Source organism: Xiphophorus hellerii, chromosome 24 (assembly GCF_003331165.1).
Source record: "Xiphophorus hellerii strain 12219 chromosome 24, Xiphophorus_hellerii-4.1, whole genome shotgun sequence".
Taxonomy (NCBI): domain Eukaryota; kingdom Metazoa; phylum Chordata; class Actinopteri; order Cyprinodontiformes; family Poeciliidae; genus Xiphophorus; species Xiphophorus hellerii.
The window spans coordinates 8130071-8149648 of record NC_045695.1 but is presented as its reverse complement, the minus strand read 5'-3'; the positions used below and the strand labels follow the sequence as shown (position 1 = coordinate 8149648).

At 42.8% G+C, this 19578-nt stretch overlaps 1 pseudogene; it reads right to left on the bottom strand.

Annotated features, from left to right (window-relative positions):
* Positions 1-561: 561 nt before the first annotated feature.
* On the bottom strand, positions 562-6193 carry LOC116716297 (zona pellucida sperm-binding protein 3-like; annotated as a pseudogene).
* Between the last annotated feature and the right edge of the window lie 13385 nt (positions 6194-19578).

Here is a 19578-nt window from a genome sequence, read left to right as displayed (position 1 = left end):
CCATTTCATAAATACCCCTCTACAGGCAGGAAGGGGAGTCTTGAAAATGGACGAATTTTAAACATGCGACCATTGTGACTGGGAGCTGCGTGTTCCAGCAACGCCGCACGCTTACTATGTGGTAATGGAGTGGATTGAAATGTCCCCCACCGAAATATTCATGCAGGTTACCCGAAAGAAAAAGGATCCACAAAACATGATTCATGTAGTCAAGATTAAGGTTGAGTACATGGATGGTGGTACTGTTAGCATGAAATATTAACCTCTACAGTCAGCAACGGAAATACGCACAATCTCATTTTGCATGCATTCAAATTTTAACCAGAATTTCATTTTCTGTGTGATTGGACAGCAGTTGTGACCCCTCTTAAACTGCAAGAAAAAAAAATTAAAAAAAAGTTACACAAAAATAAAAAATCAGAAACTAACAAAAACTCTCTCCCATGTTGAATTTCTACACTTTTTCTTAATCTTGGGAGAGGTGTGTCAGTCTTGCATCAATTTGGGAGAAGCAAACATATCAGTTCTGCCCAAAGGAGAGAAAGGAAAGAAAGAAAGAAGTGGGGATATGAATGTTTTATTGGCTTAAGTCAGGTACAAACAGAAAACCCAGCGGGTTTATGGAGCCTGCTGCAGACTAAAGTGCTCACGAAGCCCATCACCACAGCCAGAGTAACACCTGCTCCACACAGCAGGCCCATGGATAAGAAGCTGAGGGAGGGAGCATGAGAAGGAATAGATGGGGATTATTGGCTCTGTTAGCTACAGCAGTCAGAATTAGCTAGGAAGACGTTACCAGGGGTTACCGGTTTCAGTTTCGTCTCATGTCTGATGAACTGATTCAGGAAGAAGCGCCGTCCTCCAACAGGATGGGACCCAGAGCTACCATCCCGTCCCACTGCAGAGCTGAGGAAAGACGATACCAATGCAAGGTGGAAAAAACAAACAAAAAAACATTTTAGCTTTAGGGCGACTACTGATTGGTCCGACTTAAAACTCAGTCCAATTAAAAAGCAATTTAGCCAAATGGTTAAAACAGGGGTTTAACCTCGCCCAAACACAGTCGTCTCACGTTTCTGCTATTGCTTTTTCACAATGGCACTGGAGAACGTGTCAAAAATATGTCTCCTGGACGTGTGCCGTATGCTCATTAGCCATCCCAGAGTGTCATGTAAATCTGCTGCGGGGGTTTCTTCTCTGCATCTGCCCGCCGCAGCTGGTCTCGCAGCAGCTACACACCTTGTTGTCTCCACCTGATGCCACCCATCTGTCCGCAGTCAAAAACGTGTCATGTTATGGTAGTGGAGATGTAAAAAACATAAATTAAAAAAAATATACAATTATTGTGTCGCAGTGAGGGGGCTCACCTTCCGGCTTCATTCAGGAAGGAGCAGGCTTAGTGTTGAGTCGATGGGAACTCTGACTGTTGTCGCTTTCAAGTGGCATGTTATGTAGAACTTGAATATAGGACATAGGGGTCACCATTTTCACAGAGTTAAAAGGTTACAGTTCTTGAAAGTGATTTTTCAGACTTTAAGTTACAAAATAAATGTCAAAAAAATAAATAAAATTTAAAAAAGTCCTCGTCTTTACCACAGGTAAGTCGCTTTTGTGGTGTTTCCATTACAAATGTGTGCAAAACTTTGTCAATATTCCACTAATGTCACACACACAATTTCACAATTGCAGTGTTTTTATTAAACTAAAAAATAAATAAATAAATAAATAAAATAAACCCGGATAATTTTGTTAATGCAATAAGTTCATCTGGTTGTTGATCACAGGACTCTTGTGATGCAAAAAAGTGTTTTCATTAAAAAAAAAAAAAAAAAAAATCAAGCCAATTTATTTTTTAATTCCATTTTGCGCAATTTTATGTTCAATGGAAGCGCAGCCGTTGTCTTGGTTTCAGGAGTTGCATAACAACAAATCTGACAGCTTCCTCTCCTGCTTTGGATGGGTTTGGTTGTAGTTGCTCTTGAAGTTCAGATGCAAGACACAGTTGTGCAAGCTTTTTCTTCCACTCAACTTTCCATTGACACGTTTAGCTACAATTCTCAGTAAGTTGTCAGCTTTGACTTTGTAGCCATCTCCTCAAAAACAAAATGTGAAAAGTAAATGTTTGAGATGCACAAGTGAGTAACCAAGCTGTGCGTTTTGCTTTTGTTTTAGTGGAAAATTAAACATTTTCAAGAATATTCTAACGTTGGGACATACCTGTCTTGCCTTAAAGCACTAAGACAGTGCTACAGTTAAATGTAAACAGGATAAAAGGAAAACCAAGGAGAAAGAGGACACACTGACAAAAATGTGCTTCTGCATAAATATATATAAGGTATTTTTCAAAGTGCATAAACAAATCAGAGTAACTTCTCTTACTTCGCTCCTGTCATCTTGTATGAACTTGAAGGCTTTCAGCTGGAAATGAAGTTTATCCTCTTGGCTCCTCGGCGTGAAGTAAGACTGGGCTCCTGTCAGCTTAGAGTCAGTCAAACACCTTGAAATGACACACACATCCCCACATGCCTCCCCCAACCCCACAGAGAAACCACATTCACACACACAAACCTTCCCTAAACCTTAATTTATCTGCAGATTGAAAAAAACAACAACAACAAACAAACAAAAAACACAGTTAATCCACGGCTCTTCACCCGTGGTTGACGATGATGAAGGAGTAACTGGGCTGAGAACTTGGACTTGTCCACAAAGACCCTCAGAGGGTCTTTGTGGACAAAGCCCTGCATCACCGCCGCCTCCACTTGCATCATCTCTCTCACGGAGTAGACGTTGGACGCCCTGAGAGACCGCCAGTCCTCTAATCAAATCCACACGACAAACATGCAGAGTAAGTGGAAAAGCAAAGTCGGGACCATCAATCCAATTAGATGAAGCTAAAATGATGCCCAGGGGAAGATGATTGGTCTGGGCTGATGTAGATACGGTAACATCAATAAAACGAAAGAAATTGAACCTGGATAAGAAACATAAATGAGGGTCTGTTTCTGTGAAATGCAGTTTAAAAAAAACTGGCTTAACTTCTCTAAAGTAATCAGAGCTCTGGAAGACCAACTTTTAAGAAGAACAGTTCAGCTCTGATATTATCTGCTGTCCATTTGGAATTAATTAGGAACCATAATCAGGAAGATATTGATCGCCTCGCCGTGAGGGTGACCCTGTTGGGTCAGCTCCAGCCTACAAGACATGCAATCTCACCTCGTCCTGTTAAGCATTTTCAAGAGTTGGCAGTAAAGTCTTAATCTTTAAAGTTTCTGGATATAAATCAGTATTTTATTTTTTTAAACCTGCACCCACCTGTCATGAGGCGCAATGCAAAGTGGAGCTGCTGTTCCGTTTGCTTTTCAAAGGCGAACGTCGTCCACAGAGGCCTCATGCTGCTCACTGCGAGAAAAACGTAGAAACTGGTTCACTCCAGATCATCTTGTGCAAACATGTTTACATCAACCCTTAAAGAGAGTTGATCCCAAAAGCTGCTGTGGAGCTGTGGATACATCAATATTGTTCCCCGATGTTAAACTTGTCAGCCTTGCAAAATGTCCTCGGCCTGAAATATACACGCGACAAGACCTGATTACAAAACAATATTCAAAAATCTGCTGTAAAAATTCGACATATTTTTTTCCTAATTCAAGTCTTTTTTTTAAAAAAACTGTTCAGCTTGAAATATTCATGTCCGTGTTAGAAAATTGGGATATTAACAGTTCAATTTTTTATTTTTAAGTCGCTATTTGTCAAATACACAATTTCCGTGAATGCATTACATTCTTCTTATACAACATAATTAACATATATAAATTTAATACAAATATGGCTTGAAGATTAAATGTTTAAATGTTCCCAGCAATAAAAGTGAGGCTTTACCTCTGAAAGTGGCACTGGATTGGCACATCCACCGGGTTGGTCCTCAAAATGGACATGTTACCAACCGGCGTTGGAAAGTATACTAGAAAACAGGTGTAGATAAGAGACACTTCTGTCATCTGAAAGGATCAAAACACACCCAGCGACTTCAAACGCACACTGGCAGTCGTGTATGAGGTGAACACTTACTGTGCTGCCACGGCCCTGGAGTTCTGCCTCAAAACAGCAGGATGTGATCCACAGCGTCAACCGCCACGCAGCCTCCTCAACTCAGATCATTGGGTTGGATCAGCTGACCATTACCTGAAAACAGAGAGGAGGAATCAAATTGACAAGCTGAGGTTCAGGGACAGAACATATAATGTGTTGCTCTAAATTCTAACAGGAAAACGGTGAAGAAAAAGAGAAATCACAGGAAACAGAACACTGATCTTTAAGTCAGTTTTAGAGCCCTGAGCTTTACCAACTCAGGCCTCTAACCCAGACATGCAGTTTTCACATAGACCAGGAGGAAACCAGACTAAAAAACAAACACAACTGATCAATTCCAGCAGCCATTACCTAGAAAGTTTTTTTTGACCGCCACGGCGACCTTTTCTTCATCGCAGCTCGCCATCACGGTCTCCGCTGGCGCAGGCACGGGCCGCTCGGGCTTCACAACCTGGAAGATCACTCAGATTGATTGATGTTGTGCAGACCGAGATGCCGGTGAGTTGTCAGAAAGATAAAGCATGCCTAAACTACCTTAGGTCTTTTTCTGCCAGGGTCAGGACTGGACAGGTTGAGCTTCGGGCCTTGGACTAACAAGTTTTCTTTTGTTCTGAGGAAAGCCTGGCCTCAGCCACCTGCAGGCTCTGCTCCTCACCAGACTGGGACAGGTTTCTGAGCTGGTAGGTTTCGAGACGTAAGGTGACAGGAGAAAGTTGCGTTGCCTGCTGTGAGCTTGTTGTCACTTGTTTCCTTGGGGTTTGGCTGGCGGTCTCATTGGTGACCAACGAGTTTTGAGCAGCGGCGCAAAGATTTCCTCCTGACAGGAGAAGCACAGACCCTAAAAAAGCAACTGCTCTGAAACTCATCACAGCATCTCAAAAGAGCAACGCTGCCTTTGTCCTTACACCAAAAGATATGAAAGATATGCACTGGCTCCACCCACTCATAAAGACTTGATTGGATTCCAGCCTGGAGAGCTGGAACACTGAATCCCTTCCCTTTGACAGAAAAAGACTGGCAGATTATTTATTTTACTGCTTTATTTAATGAGTAAAGATCCAGTGAGCATTAGACTCAACAGTCAAATCAAAAGAAATAATCCAAATACCTAAAACAAGACAAAAGAAGTAAGTAATTTGAACCAAAGTGGAAACACACTGGAACCTTTAGGGGAGGCCAAGAATACTTTATGAATGTGCCAAAAAGTTTTATTAATGTTCAAACAAAGCAAAACGCATCCAACGCAGAGTTTTAAAGTTTAAGGTGAATCTCAGAGCTCCACTCTGCCTCAACGGGGTTAAAGAGGCATCCGCAAGACATTTCATCTCTCCAGTGAAAGACCTAAAAGTTGAAGTTACGTCTCTCAAACCTTTAGCTTCAATTTTAGCCACAGTTTGAAGGAGAGAGAAATATCAATCAAGACTGTCAGTGAAGTTTCAAAACCTTTTAATTTGAGTTGGAGAACATAAGGTTTCGTTTTTAGCTTTAAAGCTATTTTTTAGAACAGTCGGTGTTGGAGCTGCTAAATTATCTGACGCCACAAAGTAAATAAAAGCATCACAAACAACAACAAAAAATGAAGTTAATGTTTGATGCCTGAAAATCAGCATAACGCCAGAGATATCAAATCAAAAGGAGTGGACCCAGGAATGATCCTCTGTGGAACGCCGAGAGCAAAAATAGTAAAACAATTATAAAATTGTATTTAGAATAAAGAAATATCTGAGTTTTATTAATTATTTTTTAGCCTCTGCCGTGACTTATTGTCTTCTCTCTCGTAGATCAGGATGTGATAAGGACTCGGACGTCTCTGCCTCCGCTTACGATGATTGTAACGAGCAAATTCATCTCAAAACCAGAAACAAGTCTAACCTCCAACAGCGAGTGCCTTTCACTGCCCTCATGAGGCAAATCAATCACATCTCTCAGGGAGTTTAAACCTCCAGGTCTGCATTTTTTGACACATTACGGTCTTGAATGTCAAGGCAATGTGGTCAGCAGTCTGCTGGGTTCAGCAGGAGCTGCTCATAAAACAGAGATTTACGATGGTCCACCTTCACAAATGTCACCACCACCAGATATGTTTATATATGTATATATGTGTGTGGGCGTGTTACGGTGTGTGTGTGTGTGTGCGCGCATGTCCATCACTCACAAGAAAAAAGGAAAGCTGCTTTCTGTTATCAATCTTTTGATGGGGATGATGTTTCAAAGTGGCATCTCTATGTTTGATTTCCAAACTCCACAAAGAAAATACTTTAAAATGCTCCACAGTCTTACAAGTTTTTCAGCTTTTTAACAAATCAACAAATGTATTAGTTACATGATGGTCGAATTGTGAAAATTTTATGTTTTCAGTGCCAAAAGTCAAAATTTCTCTCTCTCTTTTTTTTTCTTCTTTGAATGCACGAATGATAACAAATCAACTTTCGGATGACCCTGTCGTTCCAACCTCATCCTGATGGTGGCGATGGTGGTCTGTGTTGAAGCTCCACCTCAACCTAAAAGCCGACCCAGTCGGACTGCAGGCGAATTAACAAAAGCAGTGCTTTTCTAACAAATGCCTTGCGAAACTATTTAACTCATTGCCACTACACATGAGAAGCCACGACAAAGTTAAGTATAATTTGGAAGTGAAAGGAAGATGTTAAGTGTTTTAGAAATGTCTGAAAAGTGTGGCATGTGTTTGTTTTGAGCCCCTTTTTTTACCCGGATGTCCCAAACAATCAGTCTTTATCAACGGAGCACTTTTTAATCCACGTCAAGGGCAACAAGGTGTGATTTACATGAAGTAAAGACAGGAGGCTGTAGAAAGATGGCAAATAACAAGGGAAATATGTATTGTGATGATAACCAAGATGTCAACATTTTAGTAAACATTTAGTCTAAAATCAAGATAACAGTGCCAAAGCAAACTGTTAACTTGATAACTAACATCTAATTATGGGAAAACTAGATGTTAGGGATAAATGGGATAAATGTAACATCTACATTTATTCCATTACAAAGGCGCTATTTTTGGTTCACATTGAGGAACTTTTTACAGTAAGAACAAAATGCGTGGACAAATAAAAACATAACACGATTTCCTAGAAATTAGCCTCTATTCTGAGGTTTAAATCAGTTTAAATGTATTGCACTAACCGACCTACAGGAATATGTTAGTGCCGTTCCAGGATCTCCCTGCGGACGCCACAAAAGAGAGGCTGCTATTGTCAGGAACTGGCTTTTATCTTATCCTGATCATTGGCAAGACAAAGACAGGTGTGTGGCTGGCGTGTGTGTGCGCGCGTGTGTGTGTTGAAATCAGTCCAGTCCTGCCAGTCAGACCCCTCTCGCTGCTAATCTCTAACTTGGTTAGCTGCCTCTAATTTGGCCCCGCGGGGCTTTAATTTGCTTCCCTTTGGGGGTTTCTGAAAAGGGCCTGGCAGCCATTTTGCTTTCACACACAGACACACGCTTGCGCACTGCGGCTCCATCACTTCCTGCCCCCGATAATCCTGCTGCATTTTCAGACGAGGGCAGGTAAACAGGCCAAGCCCTCCGCTTTCGACGATAAACACACACTCCACACTCCCTTACCAGATGGGAAATCGTCGCGATGGCACACCGACAACGCAGATGTTCTGTGACAGCAACACACATACACACACACACACGGGGATGTTAAAACACACATGTTTGCATGGCTATCTTTGTGGGGACTTTCCATTGACTTCCATTCATTTCTACAGCCTAAACCTTACCCTTATCCTAAACCTAACACTATCCATTACATTCCTAACACTAACCAAAACTCGATTCACACAGTCCTAAATCGAACCCCTGACCCAGAAACAGTGTTTCCCCTTGTGGGGACCAGAAGTGGGTCCCCACAACGTAGTATGTGTCAGGAAAATCGTCCCCACAAGGTATTACAAACAAACGCACACACACGTGTCCCTTGTCACATTTTGCTGACAGCACAAAGTCAGAAAAAAGCCCAGCTCGATCGGGCCCGAGCCGCGCTGCACCATACGGATTATGGTTATGGAGGCTCATTAAAAACATGTAGTGGGAGATGGATTAGTTATGGCCTGCTGTTGTGGTGGGCGAGATCAGTGGATTTCGATGCATTCTGTCAGCGCGTGTGCGGTGCTGAATGGATCTGTGTGGGGCGGGGAGCGACTGCTTTGCTTTCCAACATGTGTTTCTAGAAGCTGGCGTCGGTTCCGGTGCTACTACTTCAAATAGCAGCCTACGGAGTCAAGTTTTGTAGAAACGAGAAGCGGCAAGAGAGCCAAAAAATAGAAGTGTTTGTTGCAGTGGAGAAGTTTTAAAAAGCAGGGCTTTTTTTTTTTTTTTGCAAAAAGTCGAGCTTGGAAGGTTTTTTTTTTCTTTTTTTTTGTACACCAACAAGATAAATCAGCTTCAAATCATCCACCTGAACTAACTGGGCCAACTATTACCGGAGCGCTTCACAAATGTGCAATTTATTTATTTCTCAAGTAGGAGTCGGCATGTATCGTATCGTATTGTATCGTATATCATTTATTTCTTGTCATGTTAAGAATTTAGATTTTTGGTTGACACAACAAACTCCAATTAATGATTGTTTAAAAGAAAAAACAAGCTGTCATTATGTTATGTGATTGTTTTTCAATCAGAGTGTTGATAAATATCAATATATTTGTAAGTATAATTAAATGCAATAACTGTGTGATATAAATCATAATACTTTAAGTCATTGGTGTCCTAAAGAAGCGCACTACAAATGAAGTGTTTGCGCTATAATTGCTGTGCCATAAAATAACGTAATAAAATAGTTCTTATCTTCACTTTAATCGTTTTCACAATAGTACCACAAAATATTGTGATAAAAATTTTAACTCCATTTGTTTTCTGTCGGCACCTGATAGAAAATAATCCAGTGATTGCAGAAATAATCCATGTGTACCATACTAGAGCTGAAGCCGCAGGTTTAAAACCAAAAGCTTTTGTTAGTTTCTTTGGAAGGAACTGACAAAATACTGCCATCGCCATGTGTGTGGGAGTTGGAGGGTGGGGGGGATATGTTTAGGGGTGAGGGTTAACAGACAGCAGTCCAGTCTGGTCCCAGTGGGACCAACAAGCGAAACCAGCACAGCCCGTCAGTCACCAACATGCCTCTGCACAACCTTCTGCTTTAAAGACACACACACACACACACACACACACCCACAGGGAGCTAATGGACTGTTATTAAAGACATGCATCACGCCGTGTCACCTACCGACCACACATAAGCTGGAAAATGTCTGCATGAAGACTCCACCTAAGGCCAAACATCATTTTTGATTTTGATTTTTTAAAATTTTTTTTATCTCAACATCCATGACATTTCTCATGGCGGCCTCTGAATGGCCTGTGTCCCGCCGCAAAGGTCCTGATTGACAGACGCCTACACCTCTGGCGGAGGAACAATGCGTCGGCGGGAGAAACGAGGAGTTGACCTTTTAGCCCCAACCGCACCCCAACATTATGGAGTCCAAGGTCTCCATTCTCCCCCCAGAGGCGGGGAGACACTTTTCATTTCTCCTCGCCGCTTCAGCAGACCTAATCTGATGATATTTCGCAGCTTCCTGCCAAAGATAGCTTTCAGGTTAAGTTCCACTCCAACAAAGTAAAAGAAAAAAAACCCCCACAATCTCCCACAGTGGACAATTATATTTGCTAAGCTTGACACATTCATCCTCTGTTGGAGGACGGTGTTTCCTCACTTTTGTTTAGCATTCCTCCTCACTTGCCTGACTGCGCTTGTCAGCGTACAGTAAACATTTCATGGACCACCGGCGCTGTGATTTACCTCAGCCGGTAACAGACAGGTTCAAGAGCCGGTTGGGCGATTTATTATTTTTGTTGTTCCCTTAAAATAAAGCTGACGCTCAACATCTGTGTGACTTTACCGAACGAGCAGAGGAGCAGAAGCCGCAACGTGGGAAACGCAAGTGTCAAAACACATCAAAACATCCAGTGGAGCTCCCCAAACCCCGCCTGCACCGCCGCCAGGCTGTCACTTGCTTTATTCCAATCAGTGAATCAGTCACCATTTTGTTAGCATAGCATCTGGAATATCTAATGCACAGCTCTTTCAAACGTCCTCCGTTTATGTCGGATTGTCATTTATTTTAACTTTGAAATTAGATGAACGTGAAATGTGCAATACTCTTCTAAAGTTTAAAACCTGAAAACGTAGTTGAAATCGAGCCTTTTCTCCCAATTTAGAAAACGGTGTAAGAACTTCAGGACAGGTTTGATTGGTCAGTTCAGAAAAGCGTTGTGTGAAAAAACAGAAGCAATTTCGTAAAAAGCAAATCGAATGAAACACGTTCACTCCCTCGCCTGTGCACCAAGAATCTCTGAAGAGATGAGAAAACTTCCTTCTTCATAAAATGTAAACAAAAATGGAGTGGCATCAGATTTGAGCGATTGTAGGACTTTCCTTTTGTCTTTGGCGAAACACTGCGAGTCTTTTCTCCTGCTAGCGCTCGACTCAAACGTTTGCTGAGGTTGTATTTACCCATAATGCCCTGCGCTATAGTCTGCTTCCTGCTTTTGGAGCAGTCTCCGGTTCGCTTAGCATTCCAAACATTTTCCAATACTCTTTTCCAATACTCGAGCTGTGACAATAAGTGCATCTGTCTCCTTCTAAATCACTGGGTTCAAACCTCCATTTACTGGAAAATATGTAAGTATTATGCTTTCCTGACTCTTAAATGCACCAAATGACAGGAAACAAATGGTATGAGTACATTATCTTAACATTATGCTGGATGCTTTTGACCACAGACTCTTGGGGCCGTGGGTGGCCCCTCAGGAACTCAAAACCCTCGTGATCTAATTCACACGGTTGCATTCCGGTGTTTACGTCTCCAAAGGTCTCAGACAATCGCTTCTGCTTAAAGAAAGTGGACATAAAAGGCGCGTTTCCAGGAGAACGGGCTGCCTTCCTTGCAAGGGCTCAGAACTCTCCTGAATCTCTCTCGGCTCGGCTGCAATTCAAGCCTTTTGTTTAATAAACAATTTGTCAGTGATGTATCGAACGCCAGCTCTAATTTGATTGTCCGTGAAATGTGCATGGAGGTGCTGCCTGCTCTCCGTCTCTCGGTCTGCCCAGCCAAAACTGATATTCCACCCTTCCTCTCCATCTCTCTCTTTCTCTCTCTCCCTCTCTGTAACGTCGCAGGTGCTTGTGGTGCGCTTGCATGTGCATTTTTATAGTGCATGGAGCGATCCTCTAGGGTTTGCAATTACATCTAAACGGCATAATCAGACATGATGGATGATTGTTGCCATTGCGACATGTCTAGACCTCGTCTCTGCCCGAGCAACAAGATTAGTTGCACACAGTTGCAAGGGATGAGAGATTTGCTCTGTTGTATTTTATCCCTTTGTACCAGGACCTGGCCAAGGCTTAAACTATTTTACCAAAGACAAATCGACAGGTTCTCCAAGCAAACAGGCTGTTTTACTTCAGGATAGAAGACGGAAATTCTCATATTTATCATTTTACATCTGAATCCTCTTATTCTAGTTCAGGAACCAACCTAAAATCAAACTACATTGCACATAAGAAGAATGGGAAAGGCAATATTGGGCTAAAATGACCAGGCACATGTATCTTTGCACCATTTTTAAAAAAATGTCATCAATAGGTGGCACTGTGGCATCAGAAGTTCACTCAGCAGCACCTGTTAGAGGCTGCGGCAGCCTCCCTGCAAGCAAAAGTCATCACACGCAGGATGGAAGGTAAGCCGAGGGTTGTTCTGCCTCTTCAAGTTCAGCTCACGGCTTACGCGCCACATCAGCCTTGCAAATAAAAGCTTTGGCGACGCCTAAAGGATCAATTTTGGAGTCTGAGGTAAGATGTTAAATGGACACCATAATTGGGAGATTTCAGTCTGACAAGCTCCTCACAATTCTCGTAATTATCAGAGACAAGTTGCGTCTTTCCACGGCCCGAGCTGCTCGAATTGAAACGTGAGCCGCCGTAATGTAAGGCGGGCAATTATCTGTAAAAAAAAGAAAAAGATGAATCTTTATCTGACAAAGTGTAAGTGCTCAAGCCCGACAGCTCGTCCGAGAGGTAAATAGAGAGTCAGGGCTTGCTTTGTCAGACGGATCTCCTAATTATCCCAGATGGTCAGGAAACGAGAAGCTAAAGTGGAGACAAGAGACTGTCAGAAACAGAAAGGAGACGTCTTCTCAAGGAGGCATCAGTCGAATGAGGTCATACAGGAGCTGCTGTCACTCTCGCTGTCACCAGCCATGAAGAGGCATGTTCTGGAAAAGCGGCACTCTTGTGCCTTCTTGCTTCCTGTCAAATGAATCTTTGATTGCTCTTGTTCGCTGTTACCTAACTGAGGCGGAGGCGTCCAACAATCCTGGAAGCTGACCGGGGAATGCAAAGACTTTGTTCCTCGTCGTCTTTTCTTTCTTTTCACTCGGCTGGCCGTTCGGAGGCATCATGCAGATGTTTGCCTAGAAGAGAGAGGGGTGGGGCGGGGGAAAACAAATCAAGCAACTCAAAAATAACAACCGATCCCTTGGAGTCTGGGCTGTCGTCACTGCGGATGATGCGTGCGGAGAAGGGAAGAGAAAGAAGGCAATTCTCCCTCTCCTGATCAGGAGGCCCCACATTGGAGCCCATTGTACCCCTCATACAAGTTGAAATGAGCTGTAAAGTCAGCCTGGGTACCTGCTTTGAATGCATTCTGTTCACCGCTTTGATCAGACATACAGCTTCCCCGACACGACTGATTTACCCGCCGTAGGGACAGGAGAGGCTCCTGCGAGGCGCTGTGTGGATTGTGAAGACACAGCCTCTTATTTTTTAATCTGGGTCTGCATTCCTCAGCTTTGCTGTGGCCTCAGAAAGTGGAGATTCTCGCTGTGTAATAACTTTGAGTGAAAATACCGCAGTTTATGCTATGACTGTATTTGCTAATTCCAATTGTATAGCTTCCTGTACAAAATCTGTACAATCTTTGTTGATAAAAGATGCTGATTTACTGAGGAACAAAGTTATCCACTCTTTCTCAGGATGGGTCTGCCTGTCAAAATTACTCCAACACTGCATTGATGATTCATGCAGGAGGTCACAGGAAACACCTGAAGGTTTCTCTTGTCTCAGTTGAGGTTGGTTTGAATGATTTGACAGGACGACAAGTCAATGAGCGAGCTGCAAGGCAAACACAGCTGCTTACCGAACAGAATTTTCCTAAAAAATCCCATCCAGATGATCCCCAAAACTTATGGGAAGATATATTAGACTAAATAGGAACTTTTTGTAGATGTACACCCTGTTAAACGTGTCATATTTCAAAAAATGACTGTCATATGTGCAGTCAGACATGGTTACGGTGATGGTCTGGGGCTGCCATGGAAGAAGATCACACTAATTGTTTAAACTAGCCTGCAGTCCGCCCCTGGACAAGACGCTCCATTCAAAGACTGTCGTTTTTACCAAAATAAAAGTGAAGGCTGGAGCTTCTTAGTTCAGAATGACTTTGTGTGTTTCTTTTGAGACCCAAAAAATGACTAAACAGCCAAAGTTAACATTGTTATTAACAAGGAAAAGTATTCTTGCCTTCTTTTAGCCAGCTGGGTGTCAGTGTTCAGCAACTTTTGGGGTAGGGGCAACTGTTTACGCCTAGAGAAAACTGTTAACTTCAGATTCTGCTCATAAAATGGACCTTCAACTGTAAGTAGTATCTGGTCCATTGCAGTCCACTTAGCTAAACCTTCTTTTCCCCCTTAGTGAGAACCACTGCCGCTTGCATATTCCTGGTATTTTTTTTCTCCTCTAAATCTTCCCTCAGTCCCTTCTGCAGCCAGACATTAAAATGCAAACTCCCACGCCAATGTGATCACTGAGAACACGGCAGAAACAAACGACTTGGTGAAATAGCCGCTGGCAGAGACATCACTCCTGCCCCAAACGCTGGCAGCTCTCCGACTTCGGCACTGGAGAAAAGTACTTTCACCCCACCCACCCCCAAACCCCCTCGACTCTCCCCGTGACATTCACAGAGATATTTACCTTGTAAAGATCCTGACATTTCGCTGCGCTCTCTAATAACATCCTGAAATATGAATAAGAGTGCAGAGAGTGGAGAGAAAACCGGCAGAGCTTTTGTTAACAGGTATTGATTGATGCCGAGATGGGGGGTAAGGAAGGAGACGAGCCACGGGGAGCCACTCTTTACTGATCGTCTGTTAACCCTGTCAAAAAAAAAAAATTTAAAATCCTGCACTGGCCGGGAGCTTCGCTGGTGGCCACGCAGTCGTCTGTGACTTCCTTATGAAAGCAAAAACCCAGCCGTCGGCGCAACTCGCATGAAAGACCGATGGGGTTACAAGGCTCAGTCGATATTCAGGAGCGGCGGTGGCGACTGTGACTGTGCAACCAGAGGGACTTCTTCCTCATCCGCACAGGCCATCTGAATCTTTAAGCATCACCTGACTGACTCATTACTGGAGTATACACTACTCCTGATGCAGACATAAGCTGTCCGTATTGACACAGCGAAGCTTTCTGTGCAATTATCTCTCAGGTATGGTGTGCGGATTGATCGTAGACTTCAGTGGTGCAAATCAGTCTTCAAAGCAAACCGAATGGATGTGTTTTAGAGGAGCATTTATCGGGGAAATGGGTGAAACTTCAGCTCTGGATTGAGTTTTTTCTGAAACCCCTTAGCAGCAAATTATCTTCGATCATTAGGCTGTGCACACAGTACGATGTCTGAATATGGAAAACTGAGAAGAATGTGGGAAAGGGCCAACTGTAAGTCAGGGTTTACTGCAGAACATGGAGGACACAACTGGTGGTCCCTGCTGATGGGTTTCAGAATGATGGATTAGCTCTTAATTATGTACGGCTAGATTATGGAAGTATATGTATCTGATCATCTGATTAATGGAGGATTCCTAAGCTCTCTGGAAAAGACTGGAATTTCACTTAAGTGTTCTCTAGGTCTGGAAAGGTATGGAAAAACCAAATAAAAATCTGGACAAATTCCAGATTTCCCAGAAATTCCAGATGAGAAATGTTAAACGCTGTTACGATAACTCACTGGATCTCAACAAGTCAAAAACAAAGGATCTTACCATTGATTTTAGACATAGTTAGAGCAGCTAACAGTGTTAGCATTGAGAAGGTTGCGACTGCAGACTCAAGCGAGTTTTGGGTATCCTTTTTTCTTATGTTCACCTGTTATAGCTCAACAGGTCTTGCCACATTCAAGTTCATTGGTTTTGCTTTAAACGTCTTGTTGAAGATTTTGGCCAGTAGATGCATGTTGGAGATGAATGTATGGAATGGACAGCTACTACTAAAAGTCACAGGTTCTGGAAGAAGCTGTCAAATTTTAAACCTTCTGAGCCGGACTTTTGCAGAAGTTCTTCATCATGAGATTAGACTGAGCTAAAATTAGCTTTCATTCCACACATCCTGATATCTTCACTGTTTATGAGCCTGAAGCTCTCATAAAAAACCATAGATTGAGGAGCAACTCAATCAATACAAGTCAAGTAGTTCTCTCATGGTGAGTCATCTTCTTGTGGTAGCTGAGAACTCAATAAAACTTGATGGTTCATAATAGCTAGGCAGCTTGAGCCTTTAGGTCTTAGTATGCCATCCTGTTGGGAAGAGTCAGATATTGTAGTTTTTTCTAGAGAAAAAATTACAACATAAAATAATATTATTTTGATCATTTGTATTGTGCATTTAGCTAAAAACACACATTTACCAAAATGCATATGGGTGGGTGTGATTTTTTTAAAACTTATTTATTTTTTTGCCTGCTGAAACAAAACCAACAAGACAACTTGATTAGAAGTTATGTTGACTTGTTAGTTTTGTCCTTTTTTTAATCTTAAAACTTTCAGCAGAAATTCATTTGGGGGTTTTCGTTTTTTGTTTTCGTTGGGGTTTTCCGTTTCTTCTCTGTGTGCAGTTTGGCTTCTGGGTGACCTCAGTTGACAAACGCCTTCTCTAACTCTCATCCATCAGGTTGGATGAGACCAGCCTGAAGGTTGTCTCATCCAACCTTCAGGCTGGTTTGATTGAACAGCTGTTGCCCAGAGAGTCCCCCATCATTAGGAATAAAGACTAAACAGTGTACAAAAAAAAGATCTGAACTATTCCTTAAATCTGACTTAGTATTGACCATTGCAAAACAAAACAAATATTGTGCAGACACGAAATTAACTTAAATGTAGAGATGAAAGTTTTTTTTTTAAAAAGTAGCACCTGGAGTTTTTTTCTCAACCAAGACACTTTCTGGCCCAACTGTACGAGCCGTTATTTATTTATTGTTTTCATGATTGCTGCAATCAGCAGCAACCTCTGGGAATTCAAAATGAGCGCATACATTACCGCACTTTATTTAAAACCTCCAGGAACTCACCATGACTGCATACAATAATATATTCTTACTTTAACGATGTGTAATTTGTTGCACACGGTGGCTCGGGATAATTCCTCCCTTCCACGGTACTAAAAAACCAGTTTAGGGGCAATTAGAACAGATTGTTTTTAATGGAAGATGAATGGCTTTACTGCAGGCTGCCGCTGAATCAATACGTGGCCGCAGTCTGCAAACTGCGCTGCATCATTTGCAGAAATTACTCCCATTGATTGGGTGTTATCAGTCATTTTAATTCAATTTTGAATGACTGTAAGGGAGCACGGAAATCTGACGGAGACGGGGGGGACATTTCTTCTCCGTGTGATGGTGTAACGCATTTCTGCTGTAGGATATTGGAAAAGGAACTACAGAAGAGCAAAACAAGAAATATGCGAGCTTCCGGTTGTATATCATTCGCCGTAACGCTTGTCAGGTTGGGTTTGCTGAGACGTAAAAACTCTCTGGGATAACAGGTGGGTGAGCTCAGCTGGTTTATTATCTGTCAAAAGTTTTAGGACTATGAGAGTGGGATGATCGGGTATAAGGGTCAAGCAGTCAAGTCAAACGTTGTGCTAATGAGCTTGAGTTATGCCATTAACCACCCACATGCTGTTGACTCTCAAGCTCTTATTGATTTTTTTTTTTTGGCTTGGACAAGCTGCTCCTCTACTGCCCACTCAACAACCCTCCACACTCGTCTTTTTCTTGATCCCTTTCTTATCTTCCTGTTTTCCCTCTGACCTTTTCTCCCAGTCGCATCATTTCCTCAACCGTGACAGATCTATGATTTCTCGAGATCCTAGATCTGAAGCTCGAGAGGATATCAGATTACGAAAAAAAAAGAGAGAGAAAGAGACAGAATAAGAAAAGAAAAAAAGTGTCTATTCAGGGTTTGGCTCTGCAGCGGGATCACCTGGAGGGCAGCTGGTCTTACCGCTGCGCTGATGAAGTAATCAAGCGGGGCACTGAGTCTTCCACAGGAGTCTCCGCGAGAATTTAAACTCTGATCTCTGAAGAAGCGGGGGTGGACTTCCTGTTCTTCACGGTTCAATTTGCAGGATCAAAAAAGGCAGCAAAGAGCACAATGATCCTTTAAACCGAACCCAGGATGCTCCTAAGGCTGAAAAGACGGAGTCGAATTGGTCGCCAGTCCAATGGTGAACCCTGGAAAAGCCACACATGCACAAGCAGAGCATGTAAAGTTTTCCTTTTGCGGCCCCTGAACCGGTTTACTTAAATCAATCTAGGTTACCTCCGTTTTCTTTGGGCAAAACCTGCCTCCCTGCACCACTATGTCCAGCTTGCCTTATTGTCCCTTCCACTCTGCAGGAGACGTAATGTCCATTACCAAGCACAAAAACGTTTACGACCCCCTATTTTAACAGTTCAAACCCCAAATTTACCTAAACCTCCCTAATTCAGACCTTTACAAGACACCTTTCCTGTCAACAGCCATCGACATCTTCAATAAGTCTTTGAAGAATCTGAATTAATGAGCTACAACATTTAATTTCCCTTTGGGATTAGTAAAGTATTTTTGAATTTGAATTAATACACACAATGAAAGCCTTCTTAGCACTTCTGCAGATGCTAATATCTACAGTCTTCCTTATCTCTGGTCTTTGAGATGCAGGCTGGATTGACTAATAAAACATTTCTGTATCAAAAGTCAAAATTTTAATTGGCTGTATTCGATATTTCAATTATTCGTGAGATAATAAATTCTGGGTTTGCATCACCTGTGAGCCATCATCATCAAAATTAGCAGAAATGAAGATTTGCTGAAGACGTACGTGTAATGAATCTACATAATGTGCGAGTTGGATCTTTTATTAGGTCTTCTGGATGTGTGTGTGTGACTGTGTGTGGATGTTGGTGTGACAGCCTGATTTACAGGCCACTGGTGTGTTTAATGGAGCTGATGAAGCAATGATCGCTCATCCGATCCTTTTTTTCCCTCCCTCTACCTTTTCCGATATCGCCAGCCATCTCTCCGCGCTCGTCACCGTTGACGTGACGCAACAAGGTGGCCACACACACACCGCAAAATCTTTCCACGCACGCCCGAATCCTCCTTTATGGGGGATAATCCAATGACAGCCAATTTTGCTGGAGGGATAGTGTTTTTTTTTTATTATTCTTATTATTTTATTCTTTATTTATCCATCACTTCTGCTTTTACAAGGCAATTTGTCGGATGGCCAGCTGGAGGAGGGAAGCATTAACCCAGACTTCCATTACCACGACTCCCTCCCTCCTCTCATCCCCTCACCTGCTCATCCTTTTAAGATTAAGCCACCTCACCCCCCAAAGAGTGTCCACTGTAATCATGAAAGTGTCACATTTCAGCTGAGAGAGAAGAAAACCGTGGCTTTAGGGTTATTCTAAAATCCACCACTGTTAGTTCTCTTCAGCTTTTTTTTCCTTTCCTTTCCCTCCACCTAATGCGCCATTTTCTTTCTTCTTCTCTATTTGCATTCCTCCTTCTTCCTCCACACTTTGTCTTTCCTCCCCTCTCCTCTCCAGCCTTGTTAAGCCTCTGCCTCCTCTCTCTGTGACAGTGGTTCAATAAGCAGCGCCTCCAGAGCGCTCCTGCTCAGTCAGTGGCCAATTACCCAGTCACACCGGCCCATCCTCTGGGACGGACAGGATTAGCAGGATCTGTCGTCTGACCAGCAACCGGCCGCACGCTCACACACATCCAGAGCCGTGGACACCTGTCACTTAGACGCGAGGTCAGACGAGTTGTGGGCTGTTTTTGAAAAAAAAAAAAAAAAAAAAGTGGCTCAGGCGCCACCATCTTTTACTTCAACGGGCAATTTGACAGGTCAGTGAAGGGAAGCGCAGAGAGAGGAGGGTTGGCTGTATCAAATGCATGAAAGCAGAGCGCATGCTCCAGTGGAGCAGGTGGTCAGCAAAGCAGTGCTGATGGATGAGACCTCACCTGCAGCAGGTTTTAGCATCGGGTACGTTGGATTTGCAGCCTGATGACCACAGCGGTGAAATCAGCAACAGGGGCCTAATGTCGCCTCTTACTTTCAGCTGCTTGTGAGCCTAA